This window comes from Lygodium microphyllum, chromosome 2 (genome assembly GCF_053477565.2).
Source record: "Lygodium microphyllum isolate KBCC chromosome 2, Lygodium_microphyllum_v1.1.10, whole genome shotgun sequence".
NCBI lineage: Eukaryota > Viridiplantae > Streptophyta > Polypodiopsida > Schizaeales > Lygodiaceae > Lygodium > Lygodium microphyllum.
This window is the reverse complement of record NC_141136.1, coordinates 67,856,525-67,878,947: the sequence shown is the minus strand read 5'-3', so window position 1 is coordinate 67,878,947 and position 22,423 is coordinate 67,856,525. Positions and strand designations below refer to the sequence as shown.

General features: G+C 36.7%; 1 pseudogene; it reads left to right on the top strand.

The window, feature by feature from the left end:
* Nucleotides 1–12,790: 12,790 nt before the first annotated feature.
* Nucleotides 12,791–17,176, top strand: LOC148039848 (putative polyol transporter 1 pseudogene; annotated as a pseudogene).
* The last annotated feature ends 5,247 nt before the right edge of the window (nt 17,177–22,423 follow it).

Sequence of the window (22,423 nt, the reverse complement as noted above, 5' to 3'; positions counted from 1 at the left end):
TCAGCCACCATCATGCTTATATGATTGATTTTCTTTGTTGTAGAGAGCTTGAAATTTGTAGAGATGACATTTAATATTTTCAAATTACTTTGCATCTGTTTGAGAGAGGCCATATTATCCAATACAAAAAATATATATATGAGTCATCAATAATAATGATACTGCATTTGTAAACTTTTGTAATCGAGAATGTGCAACCATGCATACAATGCTACAACAGTAAGGGCTATCACACTTAGTTGTGGCTTTTATGCTCTATGATCTCGAAAAAACATGTATCTTGGTTGCACACTACTTGGGAATGCTCCCAACATGCTTAACGATATTAGGGAGTTAGTACTAGCATTTGCATCAAAAGAGAAGTTAGCACTACAAGATATAAAGTGGAGAGAGGAGATGGCATACTCAAATTGGGCAAAGGACTTGCCTGATGCAACCTTTTTGTCAAAGAGTTTGAAGACTATCATAAGTACAGGTCTTAGTTCAAGTTGCACAAGGTAACAAGATGATTTGTGAAGAGAGTACGAACTATGTAGCACACATTGAGGAATCACCAATGTGTGCCAACAATTGGCATTCCCTTCGATGCCATCAAGCCAAGTAGAGTCATCGATGAAGGTTCCTTTGGGCAATGTGTTGAGGCTACCATAAATAACAAAATTTATGTTCCTTCAGATTTAAAATATTGTGCCAAAATGTACAAGGGATCTAACAATTCTAAGTTATAGCAATTTCAAGTGGAGTGGGGAATAAAAAGGACACTGCATTGATTGTGTTATTCATTGCCTTTACCTTTGAACCACCCTAGCTTACAATCTTCCCCTTCTTCAATGGTGATACATTGAGTGATATATCGATGGGGGGCCCTTTTTTGGGAATGTAAGTATAGAAGGACAATCGAGCACCTAGTCAAGCCATCAACAGGATTCATACATAATTCTAACATAGTTCCTAGTGCAAAGAAGAGGGCTAGGATTATGGGTGTCATCAATAATATGCCAAACATTATTCATGCATTGGTGGATGGGATAAAGGCTCTGCATAATGCCAACATCATCCGTTCAAACTTGCATGCCAAGAACATGGTATTAGATTGGCTCACTCTTTTTTGACATAGACCACTCGTGTAGCTTGGTCCTATCCTAGCTCAACCTTTTTGAACATCCCATCTCTTGCAATATCTCCTTGTGTTACAGTGTTTTTTAGGAAGATTTATTTTTGGTGTCTCTGTAACTTGCAAGTCCAAAGATATCCTAAACTAGTTTAAAACACAATCTTGAGTATTATTTAGTGTTTTCTCTATAGAAATGGGTAGATTGAAGAAACAAAAAATTTGTCAAGTTTCAAGGAGAGAGATCAAAACATTCTTCAATAATGCAACAAATGTCTCACTAACTAAAAATGCTATTATGCACTCATAGACATCTTAAATCAACCAGATATATCAATTCTAGAAAATGAAGCAAGTAATGAGGTTGTTGCATAGTGCAAAATAATAGGATACCAACAAATCCCTATTGCTATAGTCTTATAGCAATTGAATCATGCATTATCTCTACAAAATGATTGATGTCAGCTTGTAGCAACTAATGAAGAAGAGATGACACATTCTTTAAAATTTGTATAATCTAGTGAAAAAAAAGGGATTTGGAGCCTTGCAAATTGTACATTTCAACTAGATTGGGTGAGAAGTTTCCATTTTAAAAGCCAATTATGTATCATTTGCACGTGGAAGAAATGTACTGATTGTAAACTTCAGCTTAAACTTGATACTATAGAGAAGCATGCATTCAAAGCTTATGAAAAAGAAAATGTTGATGGAAAAGACTTTCATGTTAGGGATTCATTGCATGGCACATTGAATGAACTTGATATGTAAAGTAGTTGATGAGTTTGGTAGTGTTGCAAAGATAAAGCACTTGGTTAGTATCTCTAGTGAATTCTTTTGTAGGAGTTCCAAATGATATTTGAAGTTTCGAGAGATGGCAAAGTGTTTAACAAAGGGTAGAAAATTGCTAAAACATCAGCACAAGGTGGATCATCTTGTACTCACCAACTAAGCGGCCGACTTATTGGGGTAGATCTCAAATTGGCAAACTTGAGCCATTAAAAAAAAAAAAAAAGGCAATAGAAAGAGAAACAAAGAAACTAGGTATGTTGTTTAATAAAAGGCTTATGGGAGATTTGCATTGCATTTCAAGGGACTTCCTTAGAGGACCTACCAAAAAAAGAATATGGGAAAGCATAATTACCATACAAAAGGAAGACAAGTCCTAGATGATTGATGCAAAGGAAAAACCAGAAGAATGCAAAAGCTTCTTTAGCTCCATCTATAGCCAAGACGAGGAAAGCAATTCTAGTGCTTGTGAAAAGTTATTGGATAATGTCCACCCTACAATTATTGATGGGAAAAATTCCTAGTTTTTCAATGAATTATGAGAAGGTGAACTCCATGGATCTTTCGAAGGCCTAGGATACAAGAAGTCACTTGGGTTTGATGGACCTACAATAGAGCACATGCTCATATCTGGCCACAAATAGGCAAACCTTGACAACCCTCATCAGTAGAATATGAAATGAAGGACTCATTCCCATCTCTTGGAACAAAACTATCATTTCTCTAATGCCAAAGTAAAAGCGATGCACTAGTCTCTAGCATTGGAGATCTATCTCCCTACTTGGAGTTGCAGATAAAGTGCTAACAAAAGCATTATCTCTAGGATTTTCGTAATACTAAAATGAGGTGTATAAACCCCCATTAATATGGATTCATCAAGGGCTATTCAATCATGGACAATGTGATAAGCATAAGGATTGATATAGAGTGGGCTGCAACAAAAAGTTTTTCTACTACAGATAGATATAAAAAAGGCTTTTGATAAGGTGGATTGAAAATTTACTATGGAAACTATGATTAAGCTAGGATTTCATGAAAAAATAGCAAGGCTTCCCATGCTCTTAGCCCAACGCTTACAAGCATACATCTTAGCTAATGGTGTTTTTGAGCTTATCACTATTAGTAGAGGTGTTCATAAAGGTTGCCCCCTTAGTTTGATGCATTTTGCACTTTCTAGTTACCCTTTGCTTACTTATTGGCAATATAGCACTTGATGGTGAATGGAAGGAATCAAGTATATGATGAAGCAAATCCTAGGTCTGGGATATCTGAATGACCTAATGCTCTCACTAAAGGTAAGTAGAGAGCACATTGAGATCTTTACAACAAGTACTTAAGGCATATGAAGAAGCAATTGGCATGAACATCAACTTGAAAAAAGCAAGGCTTATCAATGTTATGGAGGATAACCTATGCAACTTAAGTTGGGCTAGTCAAGCAATTTAAAAAAGTAACATGTCCATGTATCTTACCTTCACGTTTGGCATAGATACTAGCAAGCAAGCAAGATCTAATTGGGTGCTCAACAAACTAAGGGAAATAATCAATTCTTAGAAATCAACTACTTGTCCCATTCATGTTAAACTAAAGATCCTATGTCTATTTGTATACCGAGTCCTCAAATTCTATTCATCCTAGCATCCTTGCTAGAGAAAGGGTAGCATCAAGAAATTCAATTCCTATTAGTAGGGGACTTACTTTGGAGCAAGCTAGGGAGATCCAATTATATAGCCCCTATCAATCTAAGTAATCTAAAGAAGGACTACAAGTTTGGAGGCCTCAATCTCAAGAAGGTGATGTAGATGTGGGTTCTCTCAAAGCTAAAATGCTCAAAAATTGCGAGAATAGAAGTATACCAAGGGTAGAGACACTAGAGAAGATGCTATTTCTTAAAAATAACACACTTTGTAGAATTTTGAGGATCATTCCCCGTGATATTTTTTCCTCAAGGATAATCTTATGCATAAAAGGCAAAAGGCTTAGTTGTCATTGAACTACTTGAATTCTAGAAAAGAATCATTCACATGCAGTAGGGGACCAATGCCAATTGGAAATCAACCCTGGTACTAATGTGTTTTAGTCATGGGACTTGAACATGCCATCGAAAGAGATACTCAATAGAAGGGCCCAAAATTTAGAGAAAAAGGGGTTCTTTAAAATGAATCACTCGCTCATTCAAGCTAGTAACGAATTCCATACAGATGTAGTCAAGTCAAAGTCATTCTCTAATGGCAACAAGCTAACCTAGTAGACAATAAGTGATGCAATCAAACATTGGAGCCAATGCAAGTTTCTATTGAGGAGTGGCCCCACCCTCTCTCTTTTCCTAGGATCAAAAGGATGAAGGAAAGTCTAGGTTCTCCAAACATTAGAAAGACTTTGCACAGGGAAAGGGTGGATTTTGACTCATTTTGAAAGATATGGGAAATTCATTTATATGACATGGAGCTAGAAGAAGCATTAAATAAGATTTTGTCATTAAAAATTCCATTGAAGGATGTATTGTTTGGATGGAAGGTTGTGATCATCACAACGTTCTTAGGTGAAAAGCTAAGAAGAAGAGGCATTATTGATGGCAATTGGAAATGTGGAGTCCGAAAGACTCCAAAGCACCTTAGAATGGTTGTTTGGTCTCATAGGTATAAAGTAATGTGCTCCCAAAAATTGGGCAGATTGACCAAAATTCCATTGGCCATTACTATATTCAAATTGATAAATCTCCAAGAGATTTGGCAAGCGAGTTAAACTCTGTTTAAAGGAGTGTAAGGGATCTTAAGAGGAATTCTATCATATACTCATACAAAACTAGGAAAATGTGGAAACTCTATGGATAGCCTATTCAATATGAGGACGAGTGGATTATCTTGATGAATTGTCTTGGGTTAAAAATCCCAAGATCAAGTCAATCTACCTAGATGAATTATGAATTATAATAAGTAAACTTTGCCATGTTACGTAACTAAGAGGATTTAATCTTCGAGGTACCCCCACGTCCACCAAATTTGACAAATAAGTAGGAGAGTAAGTTTCTTCTCAAGCAGATTAAACCTCCTAGATTCAATGGGGATAGAGGACTATTTCTCTGATCAGAACTAGTACAACCAATCAAGCAATAAATGGCTGCTTGTTTCTCTACTACACAAAGTAGTGCAACCAATCAAGAAGCAATGCTTGCATGTCTTAGACTCACAAGGGGAGCCCAATTTTTGTGAAAGCAATGGTGTCATGATAAGGCAGTCCTTGAGATGACCCAAACTTGCAAATAGATCAAGGCTACAATCCAAGGTAGATATTAATTTCATTCATACTACCAAACCACGAAGATGAGTTATTCATTCTAAAGCAGCAAGGGTTGACCTTAGAGGCACTATTACTGCTTCATGATGCTAAAAAATATGCTCCCCACATGTCTATAACATAACAAGTAGCACATTTTTGTTAAGGGGTTGAATCATCCCCCTTAATGGCTAGTTTGAGGCTATGAGACCTACTAATCTAGATGATGCCTTGATGAGGATGTAGCCTTCAACTCCTACAAAATGACAATAGATTTTTTCTATTCCATGAGAGCTTGCATGAACCACTAGCAAGGTACCACAATTGGGGCTATGCCAATATTGGTCATACTCCCCAAAAGTGTAATTACAACAATAATTATTATTATAACAACAACAATGGTGACAAGGGAAATCAATCACCATGATGCTTCAATTGTAATCCATCTGCCCACTTTTGAGCCCAATGTACCATTAAAGGAATGAATGTTGAAACTTGCATCCCTTGCAACCCTCCAAGAGAAGAAAACTTCAACAATCGAGGGTGCAAGTGTGGAGCAAAGCATGGAGAAAGATGTGGAGCAAAGCATGGAGCAAGACGTGGAGCTAGGGCTCATGCATGTGCTATTGTTGGTGACAAAGTAGATCCTTCACTTGAGAAAGAAATGGAAAGAGGACCATCCATGTTGCCATACACAATTAAGGTATTGGACATCAATTCTCTATCATCCGAATCCCCATAGCTCACCAAGGTACTTCTTTTCATATTCCCATTGATTTCAAGCCTACCCACTCATTTATTTCTCCTAAATATGCAAAAAGATTGAAGTTAAATTTGGAACCTATTATGAAACTTCTAGTTGAGCTAGCAAATATGAAAGCAACTCTCTCAACTCATGTACTAAAAGATGTGGAATTTCAACAAGTGCAAAAACCACAAAAACTAAATTTAAAGTCATGCCATTAGAAATATATGACTATCTTTTAGGGATGGACAAGGTAATGCCTATAATCAAGTTGAGAAATGTTGTGGGGAAGGTTGAGTAGCATTCAATAACCTCTTTGATAAGGTAGTATAATCACAAGAAAAGTTGGATAGACCTAGGATAGGAAATTTCCATCTATCTAGTGGGAGCACACATTCATAGTAATTGAATATGCAAATATCTTTCCTAGGGAATCAATCAACCTTCCTTTTCATCAGGAAGTAGATTATGAGATTAAGCTAACATCTAGAGAAAAACCAATCATTAAAAAAAGATCATACAAGATGTCTATCTTTAAAGTAATCGAATCAAAAAGCAATTGAAACAATTGTTAGACTAGGGGTTCATAAGTCCTAGTAGTTTGCCTTATAGTGCTCTTATCCTCTTTCAAAAGAAGAAGGATAGAATCCTTAGCCTTTCGCATATTTTACAAGTGATTATCAAAAATAAATATCTGATTCCCTATTTTGATGAGTTATTGGGTAGGTTGGCAAGGCACCATGATATTTTCAAAGATTGACTTAAAATCTAGCTATTAACAAAGCTAGATCAAGGAAGAGGATATTCTAAAAACAACCTTCAACACTAGGTATAGCTATTATGAATTCTTTGTAATGTCCTTTGGGCTAATCTACTACCTTAAACAAGTTGATCTAATACATTTTTAAAAATTTGTATCTTAATGAACTCATCCACACATTTTTGAATGATTATTCTAGAGACTCTTTGGATAAATAAACTCTACGCTAAGAAAAATAAATGTGTATTCTTCAAAAAATGATTGAGAGTTGGGCTTTATCATCTCAAAAGAGGGGATAACAATTGATTTGTGAATATCCAAGATGTCCAATATGGACTCCCATCTCAAAGTGTCTAAGGATTTCTAGGCCTCACAGGATGATATAGGATATTTACCAAGGATTACTCCTTAGTAGCTGCACCTTTATTGAGTTACTCAAGAACTAGGTAAAGATAACATGCACAATTCGACAACAAGAAAGCTTTGAGCATCTAAAAAAATGCCTCACTATTGTCTCTATCCTAAAGCTGCCCAACTTCTCCCTGGATTTTGAAGTGATCATCAATGCTAGTATAGTAGGTGCTAGGATGCATTCTTATCCAAGAAGTTCACCCAATAGCCTTATTCTTCTCACAAGCTCAAACCTTATGAGAAGAACTAGAGATCTTAGATATTATTCATGCTCTAAAGCTTTGATATCACTACCTACTTGGTAGGCAATTTGCACTTGTGATAGATTACAAAAGCCTTAAGTGGATCTTTAACTAGCAAGATATCAATGAGCTAGAGAAGATGAATTAAAATACTCCAAGAATTAGATTTTGGGCTACCCAAGGACAATGTGGTCTAATGCTCTCAGTCAAAAAGACTTCCAAAATATTTTACTTCTAAAGGAACCCTTAAGCTAAGGATTTCTTGTAAGTCTAATTTCTATGCCTAGTAATCACATTCTAGAATAAATAGCTATCAAAATTGCCAATTATCTAGAATGCCTCGAGATAAAAAGGACTACCCAAGCAGAAGGAAAGAACCCAAGGGAAAAAACTAAATTTAAATATTATCATCTAGAAGTTGAGCTCTTATATTATTAGTATAGGTAGTATGTTCCCAACATCTTGAACCTCAAAAATATAATCTTATGGGAAGCACATGACCGTCCTCTAGCTCTCCTCTAATCGGACATCCCAACTATAAAGGTGGTGAATGTGCCAATGAAGAGCTACTTTTAGTCTACCATGAAAGCTAATCATTTAGATATATCACTCAATGCTTCTTTTTCCAATAAATCAAAGAAACAAGGATCAAGCTACCAAGAGAGTTAGATCCTTTTAATACTTCTTCTAATGAAGTAGGAATACATCAGTATCAATTTTGTAGTTGTTCTTTGGACTGTGTAAGGAGGATATGACTCTATCATAGTGATCATGGATATTTTGACCGAGGTATCCCACATCATACCCTTGAAGACTACCTTCAAGGCATCTAATATCACTATGTAGTTTGTCAAGGATATCTTTTGATTCTATGGGTTAACCAAGAGGATTGTCAATGATAGGGATTCAATTTTCACTTCGAAGTTTTGGACTTGTCTCTTTCAAGCAATTGGTAGCCAATGAGACTATTATTTGTTACAAATCCTTTTGCTCATTACTAAAAATATAACCTAGTGTGCGAATACAAGTGTTCTCTAGGTTTTACTCTTTGTCTTTCACATTATCTAATTAAATTATAGCATAGGTACATGAATTAGTTTAGATAAGAATTCTCAATTGAAATAACAAGTAAATTGTCTCATTTATGAAACTTAAGAAATATATTAATCATTCAAAGGAGAATATTTATACTTATAATTAAAAAGAATAACTAAAGTATTAGTTTATTTGCATAAAATAATTAAATGATTACATAGATACAAAATATGGTGATAAATATTAGTAGGGTTATCATTAAAACAACAATATTTGTACCAAAATACTAGTGAAATTGTGAGTAATTTTTAGATGAAATGTTGGCGAAATTATTATTAAATTTATCATTGATTCAATAGCTAAAAAAATTATATTATTAAGTAAAACACTAGAAATTATAGGAAAATTTTTAATTATTAATAAGGCAAAAAGTTATAAGAAAAAATTAAAACTTCTAGTGAAGACAAGTGCATGGTCTTTAATATAAAATAGGCAAAATTGGTAATGAGTTGAATAGTGATAATTTACGTGGAAAAATGCAAGAAGAAAGATGGAAAAAACTTAGATAAAGAGTGATGATAGAAATACGAGCATCCTTGGGAAAATAAAATAATATATGTTATGATTCTTAAGACCTCGATAAACAAAACCTTTAATTGAGACTTGGGAGATATAGAGAAAAAAAATACAAAGAGATATGAGATAGAAAAACAAACATAGAAAAAATCAACAAAAATTGAAACCAAGACCAATTTAGGTACAAAAAATATAGTGATTCATCAAGTGGATTGTTATTCTAGATTTGAAATGAAATGTTTTTATTTGGAAAAGTGGTAACTACCACTCTATCAACCTATCTTCTTTGAATGTATGCTTGTCGACATAGTATAGGAAATTTCTTGTGTCTTCCATTAAGAAATATTCTATTTAAAATATGCACTCCATATGTCAAACTGGATTGTTCATGCCTCCCCAAGCGCTTCGCCAAGGCTCTATCACCTCAAGGCATTTTTGCCTACCTTTGAGCATCTTGCCAAATGTCTAGGTAGAGAGTCAAACTATGATTTAAGGTTTTCCCTTTATGATCATGAAGTGAGAACCAAAGTGTTGGGTTGTGGTCGATTTGGTAAACTCATTGCCAATCCTAATACAGGGTAGAAATGCACATGAGTATGATGTAGTGGGCATCAACAAGGGGCCTTGTACCAATTATACAGGTAAGAAGGTTACCCTTTTGGACAAATCTTTTTGTAACTATGGCTCTTTGTGAGAAAATCTAGGGTTGTAAATATCTCGAATTAATATTAGAAAAACTATTCATGAAAATGAACACTTTACTTGCTTTTGTGTACATATGCCTAACAAAACTATAACAAATATTATGCTAATATTTAATTACTAAAGATAGTTGTAAATATTACACAACATGTACAATATACCTTTGCTTAGATAATTAAGATATGCCACGTGAATGCATGGAAAGTGGGTGAGTGCCTCCTCTTATGGGAGCACTTGATAGCTAGATGAACCCAATAAGTCGAGTGCTTTCATAATGAAGGAAATAGGAACAAAGTTGAACAATGACTAGGGTCTTAGGGGCCCAGAGTCAAGATTACGCCTTATAGGAGGTAGAGGGGTTGAGCTCAACTCCCCCTCATCTCTCCCTCTCTTTGAACTATGATCAGTCTACTCATAATTGGGTTCAGTCTCACAAAGTAACTTTCCCTAGTTGGGCATTAGATTGTGTTAGACATTGTTAGGTCATAAACTCCCATAGGTTGAGCCTTATGGACTGAAGCCAAGGCTCTTTGTTGCAAGATAGAGACCCAAGGCTACCTAGTTACAAAAATCTGAGAATCCATTGGAGTTTGGATGGCATCAATTGGGGTAGGACCCTGAGCAACTACTACATGATATCCCTTAGGCAATAGTGTAGGGTGGGTAAGTTTCACATGAATTGAGATCCCAATAAATAATGCTCCCATGATCACGATGCATAAGCTATAGTGAAATTTTTCTTATCTTAAGTACTATCCGTAAGTTCACTAGGCTTAAGTTTATAACTTGGAAAGGCAACGGAATGTGTATCTCGCATTAATACAACACCAAGGCTAGACCTGCTTTGCATGAGTTACAACTAAAAATAACAATCGAGTAAAATCACATAGTTGCAAAATGGATGTGTGGATCTTTAATAGATCAAAATATTTTTGTTGAATTTCACCCTAACGCATGGCTCTCAACTATTTTATTATAGATAAGATGTGTGTGTGTGTGCGTGTGCATGTGCATGTGCGTGTGTGTGTGCGTGTGTTTGTGATTAACTACGATTTATTACAACTTTTAGAGACATGGAAAGTCACCACCATAGAGCACATTGTAAGAATAGGATCAACATGCTAATTTGGCTTTTCAAATACACCTATGCAAAGGATAAACTCTACAACCTCAATACAAAATAAGGTTACAAAAAAGCTCTTGTAAATAGGGATAGACAATATATTTAGCCCTTGAGCATATCTAGAACCATTTTTGTAGCACAATCAAACATCTACATGTATGACTAAGGCATTCTAAGGTAGTTATAAATGCAACCTACCTGCATTATGAAGTCTTTTAAAAAGTCGTTACCTTATGGTGTCTTTTGTGGTCTTGCTTGATTTTTTGGGCTCGCTTGAAGAAAAGTACAACTATTCAAAACATATTTTGCATAAAGGGTAGTACCATATAGCTAGGGCATCCTTTATCCATAGCAAACTATGATCATGTTGGCTTTAGATGTGATCATGGTAAACTCTCATCTCTTCAATGAGTTTTTTGTATGTGATTTGAAAGGTACAACGATTGGGTTTAGATGTTTAAGACATGGAAATAATGGTTCCCATTGTGTTTTTGCTACTAGAAGGTGATGAAGATGGATGTAGATGGCCCTAAGTGGTGGAGCATGGCAAAATAAATCTTATTGAGCCTTTGTTTATGGCTAGAGGAACTGTGTAGTAGTGCCTCAAGGTCTCAAAATCTAGTTTTTCTTTGGAGAAAACACTCTATGTTTGTGTTGTTTGAAACATCTTTTGCATAGAGGGTAGTATCATGTAGTTGAATCTTGCATAATTGAACAAAAATTGATCGAGCTGTATTTTGCATGAAAACTTCCATTGTTTTGGAGAAGTATGTTCTGTGTTGTTCGTCATCTTTGGTTCCCACTTTATGCATATTTGGTAGGCTGTGTCTTTTGGCAATCCCATAGCATGCACTTGGCTTACCAAAGTAGGGAAGCAAAGCTCCTCATAGTACTCGTCCTTAAATAGGGTCAATTGGGTGAAACCCTCACTCGGGGCAATGCTGATGATTGAGTCATTGTGGTCCACAAGCTTGTGTGGTATCAAGGCCATGGGGCAAAACATCCTCCAGTATGTCAGTATCTTCATCCACATGTATGTCTTCCATGCATGTTATTCAATAGACCTTGAATTCTATTGATGGGATGAAGCTAGGTACAATTTGCTCAACGTGCTTGTGACTGTAAAGTGTGCTGCCAACTATCACTAACAATGCCCTCATTAGGGGCAAAGCTCTTACAAGTTACAAGGGGTTCACATAGCCGTGTCTATAGCTTAGTTTGTGTTTTAGAGCTACTACAACGTTCTCATTCTCATGGAGGGATCCGAAGCAAAGCATTCTCATTCCCATATTGCACTTTTTTAAAAGAGGAAGCACGAGCAAAGTGGAGTGTCCTTAATGGCCTTGGACGAATGCCGTTAGCTTGGTTAGGGCGGTTCGAGCTGCATTGGGCAATCCGCCATTTTCATCGAAGAAGCGATCAAAGTATTAGTTGTTGCGGGGACAGCAGGTGGGCATGGAAAAAGAGAGAGAGAGAGAGAGAGAGAGAGAGACACACACACACACACACACACACTCTCTCTCTCTCTCTCTCTCTCTCTCTCTCTCATACTACTTCAAATGTAACGTAGCACTTTCCATTTCTTAATCTGTTTATGATCGTTTGCTTAATGACAGGATCTGCTAACCACCTCATTTGCCGGCTCTGCTGGCGCATAGCTGATCACCGAGAATATTTGGAATCTATCTTTATAAGCCCACCATTTGAGACAGACAGAGAGAGAGAGAGAGCGCGCGCGCAATAATGCCTTCTTCATAAGGCTACCATCTCTCTCTCTCTCTCTCTCTCTCTCTCTCTCTCTCTCTCTCGCCATTCATTGCAGGACTAGGCCCCCCCATCATTCTTCGTGTGTTTTTATCAGCTTACTGTAATCTCCCCACGAAGCCAAAATACACAGTCCAGTCGATTCGTCTGGTTGGTAGGCGCAGGAGCTTATAATAGCATGGATCGTCATCAACATCATGAAGCTGATGATAGGAACGAGACGCCTGCACAGCAACAATTACATGCGTTTGATGTGGAAGGCTCATCTTCTTCCCCTTCGACTGCTAAACGACCCAAGATTGGCAAGTATGTAATGATGTGTACCGCCATTGCCACCATCTCCTCTACTCTCCTCGGCTATGGTAATCTCTCTCTCTCTCTCTCTCTCTCTCTCTCTCTCTCTCTCTCTACTATCACAATGGCCTTTATATCCCAAGGCCTTTATATTCCAAGGGTGCTCCAAAGTTTAACTTTGAAAGGTTACTTTACAATCTTGCTTTTCAGTTTTTTAATGCATCAAATTTTTAAATGATTTTGTCTCGGCTTCATCCCAATCTTTGCACCCTAAGGGTAAGGCAAGGCTGAGCCGAGCCACTACTAACTAGCCTGCCTCCAAGATTTAGACTCTCTACCACCCATTTCTTATGATGTCATCCTACTAATTGAGCTACCACTCATCGCTACTGGTGCTTTTACATTTAGCTATGGCTTCCTATGATTATTTTAGATTGATGCTCTTATAACTAAGAATGACCTATAGTTTTTGGAAGAGTACTACAAGAACTCTTCTAATTAGGTTGGGTTAGCATATGCTTTGCCCTTTTTAGGAAGTGTGAAAACCCCCTTGGATGGTTTTAGAACCTTCAGTTTAAGGCTTGAGTTTAAAAGCACAAATTTCTACCAAATAAGACCTCTGGGGCATGTGTATCTCCTTAATAGAGCATTTCTCACTATTCAAAATTAGCAGGATGACTCTCAACCAAATAAGGATCAAGGGCATCTCAAGTTTTCAAAAAATTCAATTGGTATGTAGCTCGCATATGCTCTTATGCCCCATTGTATGAAAAATGTGATCAGCTTACTTCAAAGGTCTTGAAAGCCTATCAAGTGTTACCAATTAGCCAATCAATTCTAACTAGAGCAACCATTCACATTTGTTTTATCTTCATTGAAAGCATGATACAAAAAAAAAAAAAAAAAAAAAACTCAACTCCAATGGAACTATAAGTTGCCCAACATTGCCTAGATGCATGCAAAACCTTATAATTAAGGAATTATAATGCTCTCATGTTTTGATCATGCTTTTTTCATAATTTTAATATCTTAATCAATTGTTTAATATCAACATTGTAACAACTCTCATCTGATGAACCATCTCACCACCCTTTGCCTAACATCAAAATAGATATAATTCCATAATTAGTTACTTAAGAGCATTAGTTGAAATACAATCTCTCTAGTTTATGTTTTAAGGCCTACCCATGCTGAGTCTTACATATTAATACAAAGGTTCACGTTAGTAACTTATTAAAATCCAAAAACATATTGCAACGTTAATTAAGGTTCTAGAAGTACATTATTCATTTGTTAAAATTCAAAAACATATTGCAACATCATTAAGTTTTTTGCTTAAGGATCTTTTCGGCCATAAATGTATGTTCTAAAATATTGAAGAGCAAGGATTGCCACTTGTATAGTTCATTAGAAGTATTTAAAGCAAATACCTTTGAATTTCTTTTGTAAAAGTAATATTGGCACTATACCTACAAATTCAGCTACTTCATTTGAAGTAGTGTACTTACATATCTTCACATAAATCCCTTAGCTTACAAGTTTGGAATTTATACTTTGTTGTTTAAGAGCTCGTTGCTTCTATGTGGCATCCAAAACAAAATGTGAAAGGCTGCCAAGTGGAGTATGGGCAAATACTCCCAACAATGATTTCCAATTTCAATATTTAAGTCATTTATACACAAAAAAATGTGATATAAAAATAACAAAACTTTGTTTATGTAATAATTATTTTCTAATATAATATTGAATGAGCCTAATGTCCAACAATTTGTTTGTTTTTGTCACAAGGATAGACATTGGTGTGATGAGCGGAGCATTGATCTTTGTGAGTCAAGACTTGGACTTGAGTATTGTTGAGCAAGAGGTGGTGGTTGGGTCATTAAACTTGGTGTCTATTGTGGGTGGAATCATGGCAGGTCGTTTATCTGATGCTATTGGGCGCCGCATGACCATGGCAATTGCATCAACAATCTTTTTCTTAGGTGCCCTAATCATGTCCCTTTCTCCTTCATTTGGCATCCTCCTCATGGGACGACTTGTTGCAGGTGTGTTGGCTTTTCCCATTTGCTTGAAACATAACATCTTCACACACACACATACCTGCACGTGCACACACACACATATTGCGTGGCTTTCTACTTTGCTACACATTTAACATAATTGTAGCAACATGGCATGTATTTTCTTCATTAATGGAACTCTATATATAAAAAATATAACAAATAAATTTGTGTGGCAAGAAAATGGAACCACCTCATGATTCAATAAATTCATATGATTGTAACATTAAGGATTCATGTGTTCTTAAAATGTTGCAAGAAAAGCAAATCTAGTTGGTAAAAACTAGCATTGTACATAGGCCTTTGCCACTCATCCCCAATGCATCCATGTACACATGCATGCACATGCACATTCACGTGTGTCGTCGAAACAAACAGGTGTAGACACATTCATGTCCTTGCATAAAAACATTGTGCACACCAATGATCGTAAATGATAAGAACATAATGTGTATGTGTGCATGTGTGCATGTGTAAGCATATGTTTGTTTTTATGTGTACCCATATGTTTGTCTATGTATATGCATGTGTATATAGATATTTATGTGTTATTTACATGTAGATGTACATGCAATGTGCACGTGTATATCTGTGTCGTATTTGTTATGTATATGAATATGATTGAGTATGTGTATGTGTACTTATATGCATGGGTATAGATATGTGTACAAAAATGCATGTGTGTAGAATATACATGTGTGCACATGCCTACATAGATAGATGTATGTTTATATTTGCGAGTGTATGTGCATGTTTATGTGTATGTGTACATGTTTTAATATTTCAAGAAAATGGTATGTATGCTCTAACCCTTTCAGACATATCCACATTTCTAAAACCTTATATATAAATAATATGCTAATTTCAAAAGGTTGACCTTTAGACTTTCTTGTTAGTTATATATTGTTACTTTCTCAATATCGCGCTAGAATTGTCCATGCAAATTAAACAATGTGATTCTTTTGTTTATTGTAGGTATAGGTGTAGGATTCGGCCTCATGATAGCACCTGTGTATTCAGCAGAGCTAGCCCCTGCTAACATAAGAGGATCCTTAGTCTCACTCACAGAAATTTTTATACAATTTGGCATATTGTTAGGATATTTGGTGAGCTTCGCACTAGAAGGCCTACCCACACACTTGAATTGGAGGCTAATGTTTAGTGCAGGTGGAGTACTTGCCATTTTCTTAGCAATTGGTGTGTTTGTGATGCCAGAATCACCAAGGTGGTTGGTGACACAAAAACGTATGCTAGAAGCACGAGATATTTTGCTCAAAACATCTAATGGAGATAAAGAAGAGGCTAATATGAGGCTTGGTGAAATCATGGAAACGGTGGGCTTCCCATCTAATGTGGACTTGACTAAGGACCCCACTCTAGAAGAATATGAACAAGCATTTGGAAAGTCAAAGAAACAAGGAGAAGGTGTATGGCGAGAACTCATAAGGCCAACTCTTGCAGTTCGTAGAATGCTCATTTGTACCCTTGGATTACACTTTTTTCAACAAGGTTGTGGCATAGATGCTACTGTTTATTATAGCCCTATTGTCTTTCATGAGGCTGGTGTGAAAAGTAAGCTTGGTCAACTGGGGGCTACTGTAGGAGTTGGCTTCACAAAATTCATCTTCATTTTTGTGGCTACATTCTTACTTGACCATGTGGGTAGAAAACCTTTACTCATCACTAGTGCCATTGGTGTTACCCTTTGCCTTTTCATGGTGGGAACTTCTTTTATTCTCCTTGGCATTAATACAACTCAAGGTGATACTCTTGTGTCAGTAAATCTTAATAAGTCTAGAGCTCCTACGTCTTCTTTAGGTGCTGGGATCACCATCTTTGCAATTTGTGCCTATGTAGCATTTTTTTCTATAGGTTTTGGGCCAGTGGCATGGGTTTTTGTTTCTGAAATATTTCCTTTAAGGTTGAGAGCACAAGCAGTGGGTCTGGCTGTGGTGATGAATAGATCAATAAGTGGAACAATTGCCCTTAGTTTCCTAAGCATTTCTAAGGCTATCACTCCAGCAGGTACATTTTTCCTCTATGGTAGCATTGTGCTTATATCCATCATTTTCTTTGTCATATTTATGCCTGAGACAAAGGGAAAAACACTTGAAGAACTTGCCCTTGTTTTTGAAGGCATGCAAGGTGTTAAAGGTTTCCTCAGAGCCTCAAAGGATAGCCCAAAAAAACTAGTTGTAATACAAACACTTGACAATGCCACTAGGAATGATGTGATGGAAACATCTTTGAACAATCATTCCAAGTTTTCAAATTCAACAGACATGGAATGAGGTTAAAAATGGATCCTTGCCCTTCCAATTTGGTATCTTTATTCGAGCAACTCACTAATGTTAACCTAAAAATTTGCATGAGTGCCTAAAAGGATTTTGATTCACTCTTGTAGTTACCACTTTTATTTGAGCACATCACTTCACATATGTTGAAGCACATGTAGAAAATAAGAAATCGAACAAGCAAGTCATGCGGGAGTAAGGATTGCATGAGTCAAAGTTCTTTGGTAAGATGACATGTGTGTTGTGTGTGTGCGTGTGTGCATGCATGTGAGTTTGTGCCTATGTCTACATGCATGTATTGTTATACAATATGAACAACAGTAATCAAAAGTGGGATTGAATCAATAGTAATGACCTCAATTGTGTTACATGGATTTGTAAAAATGTTGAGTGACAAGGTGCTCACATAAGAGAGAAGAAAGAGGAGAAGAAAGTAGAGAGCATTCAACACAATGGAGGCTCAACAAATCCATCCTAAATCCATCACGAGAGAGAGAGAGAGAGAGAGAGAGAGAGAGAGAGAGAGAGAGAGAGAGAGAGAGAGAGAGAGAGAGAGAGAGAGAGAGAGAGAGAGAGAGAGAGAGAGAGAGAGAGAGAGAGAGAGAGAGAGAGAGAGAGTGAGAGTGAGTGAGAGAGAGAGAGAGAGAGAGAGAGAGAGAGAGAGAGAGAGAGAGAGAGAGAGAGAGAGTGAGAGTGAGTGAGAGAAGGGGGGGTAGAGGGATTGAGGTAGGAAGGTATAGACCTCCCTTTTGGATGCATACATATATAAGGCTTCCAAGCATAGAAATAGTTCACAGCACATCCATACGCTTAGGGAGGAAGGAGGGAGGCATGGAGGCAAGGAGCTATATATCTCCATTTTAGAGGGACACATATATAAGGCTTCCAAGCATAGAATGGGTTCACAATACACACACATTCCCTTTCTCTTCATTTTAGAGGGACACATATATAAGGCTTCCAAGCATAGAATGGGTTCAGAATATACATTCTCTCTCTCTCTCTCTCTCTCTCTCTCTCTCTCTCTCTTTGTATTGTGCTTACAACATTGTCCATGTATGATCTATTGCTTTAATTCTTTAAGCCTTCCAAATTGGGTCCATCATAGCTAAACTAACTATAGTTACTCTACTATATATATCTTATAAACCCAAAAATCACAGCTAATTATGTGTCTATAGATAACAACTAACTTAGAGAGGGACATGTTAACATAGAGGGGTTTTTAGCATGCCCCCCTTCCTGTAGTTCCTTTGATTAAACCATTGGAGTTAATCATGGGGTGATTATTGATGTTGATGATGCTTAGAGCATAAAGTGAGGTCTTAACTTCTTGTGCATTAGTTGGGAGATCTTTTTTCTAGGGTAGAGATACATAATCAAAAGGGAAGAGGCCTAGGTAGTTGGAATGGGTTAGAAGTGGATAAGTTTAAGGAAAGATTTTGAAGAACTATTTATAGAAGGCAACTAGGATTATGGTATCTAGGTAGGATCTGGTCTCAAATTATAAAACCTAATGTAGGTGCCTAGAGTACTTCACACATGTGCCCACTTGTTTCTTATGCCCTTTTCATTCACTTGTTTTTTAATTTTGTTTCATTCTAAAAGTTGCAAGATTTTTTTCCCATGGCTATTCAAAGATAGTGGGACTTAATAAGGTGAGAATTGTGGATTATTAAGAGCGGGGGACCTAGGGAATGAGAAAATTTTCATTAAAAAATCAACAAAGGTAGTTCATGCTTTTGTTCCTATTTTGAATATTTGAACAAGATAACCATTGACCAAGGAACCAATTAGCAATAGTCTTGAATGTTTATCATATTAATTTTGATATGCAATTGGGAACTATCAATTAGAGTAGACATATAGCTTTATTAGGTGTGCTCTCCATGGTAAAATGGGTGGATACAAATGATGGTTTTCCATTTTCATTCAAGAACTAGTGTGGAGCATAGGATCAAGGAATTGTTGCAAAAAAGAGGTGATGAAGGAGGTAGCAAAGAGGATGGCAAAGGTATCACACTTTCATGTTGGCCAACAATTTCTTTGTTGGCCTATTCATCTAGTATGCCTTGTATTAGATTCACCTTCAATGGAAAATGTATATAAAAAAGTCATGGGGAAGACTTTGATCAATGGACTCTTATGGCATATGAAGAATCATAACTTGATTGTTGCTATTTCATATGTAGAAGTTCGTGTGTGTCTCTCAACTAGTGGCTTTATGTATCTCTCTGCGCTATTGCTAATATGATTTCTCTCCAAAATGTTAATTTCAGAGGTTCTGTTTCTTTTATCCTTTCTAGGAAGAGTTTCATGTGGGATTTTTTGGTGATAGCTTGCACATTGACAAGAAGGTTGGAAAATGAGGTGTGAATATTCTTGATGCTCTTTCATCTTTGGGTATTTACTTGCCTCCCAATTCCTCAATACTAACCCGTTTTTTGAGTTAGGTTGTGTTCTTCTAGTTTGTAACTCATTCAGGGGGCATAAATCTTGTGAAATGTACACGCCATGACTTGTAGCATAAGGAGTGGAGGATGCTATAATATATTGCACTCTTCATTGAGAGTGAACTCAATTAAATCATCTAGAAGGAATTTAGATAGTGTAACAGTAAGGGAGATGTCAATTAGAGTCAAGAATAGCTTTCAAAAAAAGCTTCTAAAAATAGTCATGATCAAAAATAGAAATTATAGAGCAAAAATACAAACAAATATGTTGATGGCATTAGGAGACTTTAGAAGCATCATTTTCACAAGCGAGCACAAGTACTAATTACTAAGAATCATAAGTGACAAAGGATAGTTGGAAATAGCAAGAAGAGACTAAGGTGAAACCTAGAAAAATAATAGTTTAGGTTTCAAACATTTATTGAGGCCTCAGTGCCCATTTAAATTGTCTTTGTAGTCATTTTCCACTCTTGAGACTAGTCCATTGTATTTCAATGTTTGTTGTAAACACCTGCAGTATGTGGAGAATGGTTAGTGTTGATGGTGAGAGCGAGGCTCATTGATCTTGCTCTCATGAAAATTGTAATCTCTCCTAAAGTCATGGACACGTGTATTTTGAAAATTGCACAAAGACCCACAAGTCATGAAGATCCATGGGTAAGTCTCTCTATCAATGAGAGATGTTTGTGCTAGAGATCTAAGAGCTACAAGCATGAAAATAAGCGATGGCCATACTTTAGGGTGAATAAAGGTTGAGGCTGATGGAGCTTCAAGGAGAATGAAGATTGCACTGACATGGGAAGAGAGAGAGAGAGAGAGAGAGAGAGAGAGAGAGAGAGAGAGAGAGAGAGAGAGAGAGAGAGAGAGAGAGAGAGAGAGAGAGAGAGAGAGAGAGAGAGAGAGAGAGAGAGAGAGAGAGAGAGAGAGAGAGAGAGAAGATGCCATGTTTGTTGTGCTCCAATAGCTCTATTTGAGCAACACCTTATTGCCTTGTCAATCAAAGAATAAAGAATGAGTGTGTACATGTATAGTTAGGGTTAGTGAGTAAGATGAATGGCCAACCACATTGGCATTTACCCAACAACATCGATTTTTGCATGCAGCATGATGGCACTCTGACTATCACTATGTGATATTGTCATGCCTTTGATAAGGCCCAAGTCAGAGTGCCATCATGTTGGCAAAGAATATTGTGTTTTATGCAAAAATACAGGATTCTTAGCCAATGTGATGGCACTCTAACTATCATTATGTGATAATGGCATGTCTTTGCTAAGGCCCAAGTCTCCCACTAGATGAGTAATCCATATGGCTTCCTTGCATGCCTTTGTGGCTATGATATACTTAGATATAGTGGTAGATAATGCCACACATTGTTTCAAACGAGAATCCATGAGATTGCACCACCATAAAATGCAAAATCATATCCTTTGGTTGACGTTCTATTGTCACTATTCATTGCATAGTTTGCATCTATATTCCTAACTATCTCACTACTACTACTCCCAAAGCATATGCACATATCTCTTGTACTAGTCAGTTATCTCAAGATTCCTTTCACTACTTTTCAATGCTTCTTCAAGATTTGACATATACCTACTCACTAATCCCACTACAAAAGCAATGTCCAAGCGAGTGGCAATTGTAGTGTACATGAGACTACTCCCACTACAAAAGAAGTGTCCAAGCGAGTGGCAATCGTAGTATAATTGAGACTACCCACACATGATGAATATGGAACCTTAGCCTCTTCTCAACAATTTTGAGATATTCATCAACACTAATTTCGACATATGGAGGCAATCGAGTATTAATTTCCTTCCCCCCTCCATCTTAAAATGTTGCAACACTTTGTCGACATAATCTTTTTGGGACAGATAGAGCAATCTTTGTATTCTATTCTTGATTATATGCATATCAAGCATGTGATTGGCGTGTCCCAAATTCTTCATTTCAAAGGTTTCCAGTAACCTTTTTTTCAGGCATCAATGTTATACTTGTTTTTCCCAATTATCGACATATCATCCACATAAAGGATCAAAACCATCAAGTTTCCATATTTAACCTTTCTAGTGTGTATGTAGTGCTTTGTCTCACTTATCTTTTAGCCATGAGACCCTATAAAGGCATCAAACTTATTATACCATTCTCATGGGACCTACTTTAATCCATAAAGACTCTTTTTTACCTTGCAACAAATAAGGTTTTCTTTGCTATGTTCCACAAACTACATGTAAACCTCATTATAAAGGTCATTGTGCAAAAATATTGTCTTGACATCCAACTATACAAGGTCTATGTCATCCTTAGCCATCAAGGCAAGCATAGTGTGAAGAGTGGTCAATTTCACCACAGGTGAATGAATCTCATCAAAGTCTATACCTTTCTTTTGCTTAAAGTCTCTGGCCACTAACCTTGCCTTGTAGTTTAGCTTAACATCACTTGTAACTTTCAACTTATAGATCCACTAGGATGGAAAAGCATCTTTTTCATTTGGCAAAAGAACTAACTCCCAAGTCTGATCATTCATAATAACTGAATCCATATTAGACCAAATAGCTAGCTCCCACGTAAGTTTGTTATTACGAATCATTGTCTCTTTATAACATGATGGCTCTCCATAATATGTCAATATCATATAGTCAAGACCAAGCTCTCAGGGGAATGAGAGATACAAGGAGATCTGTGTGCTAAAATTGGATGACTTGGAATGGGAATATCAAGCCTCCATTCTTTCTTCCTAAGGCATCGTAGAGCTCTCAACTTGCAACTCAATAGATCTCCCTACTTC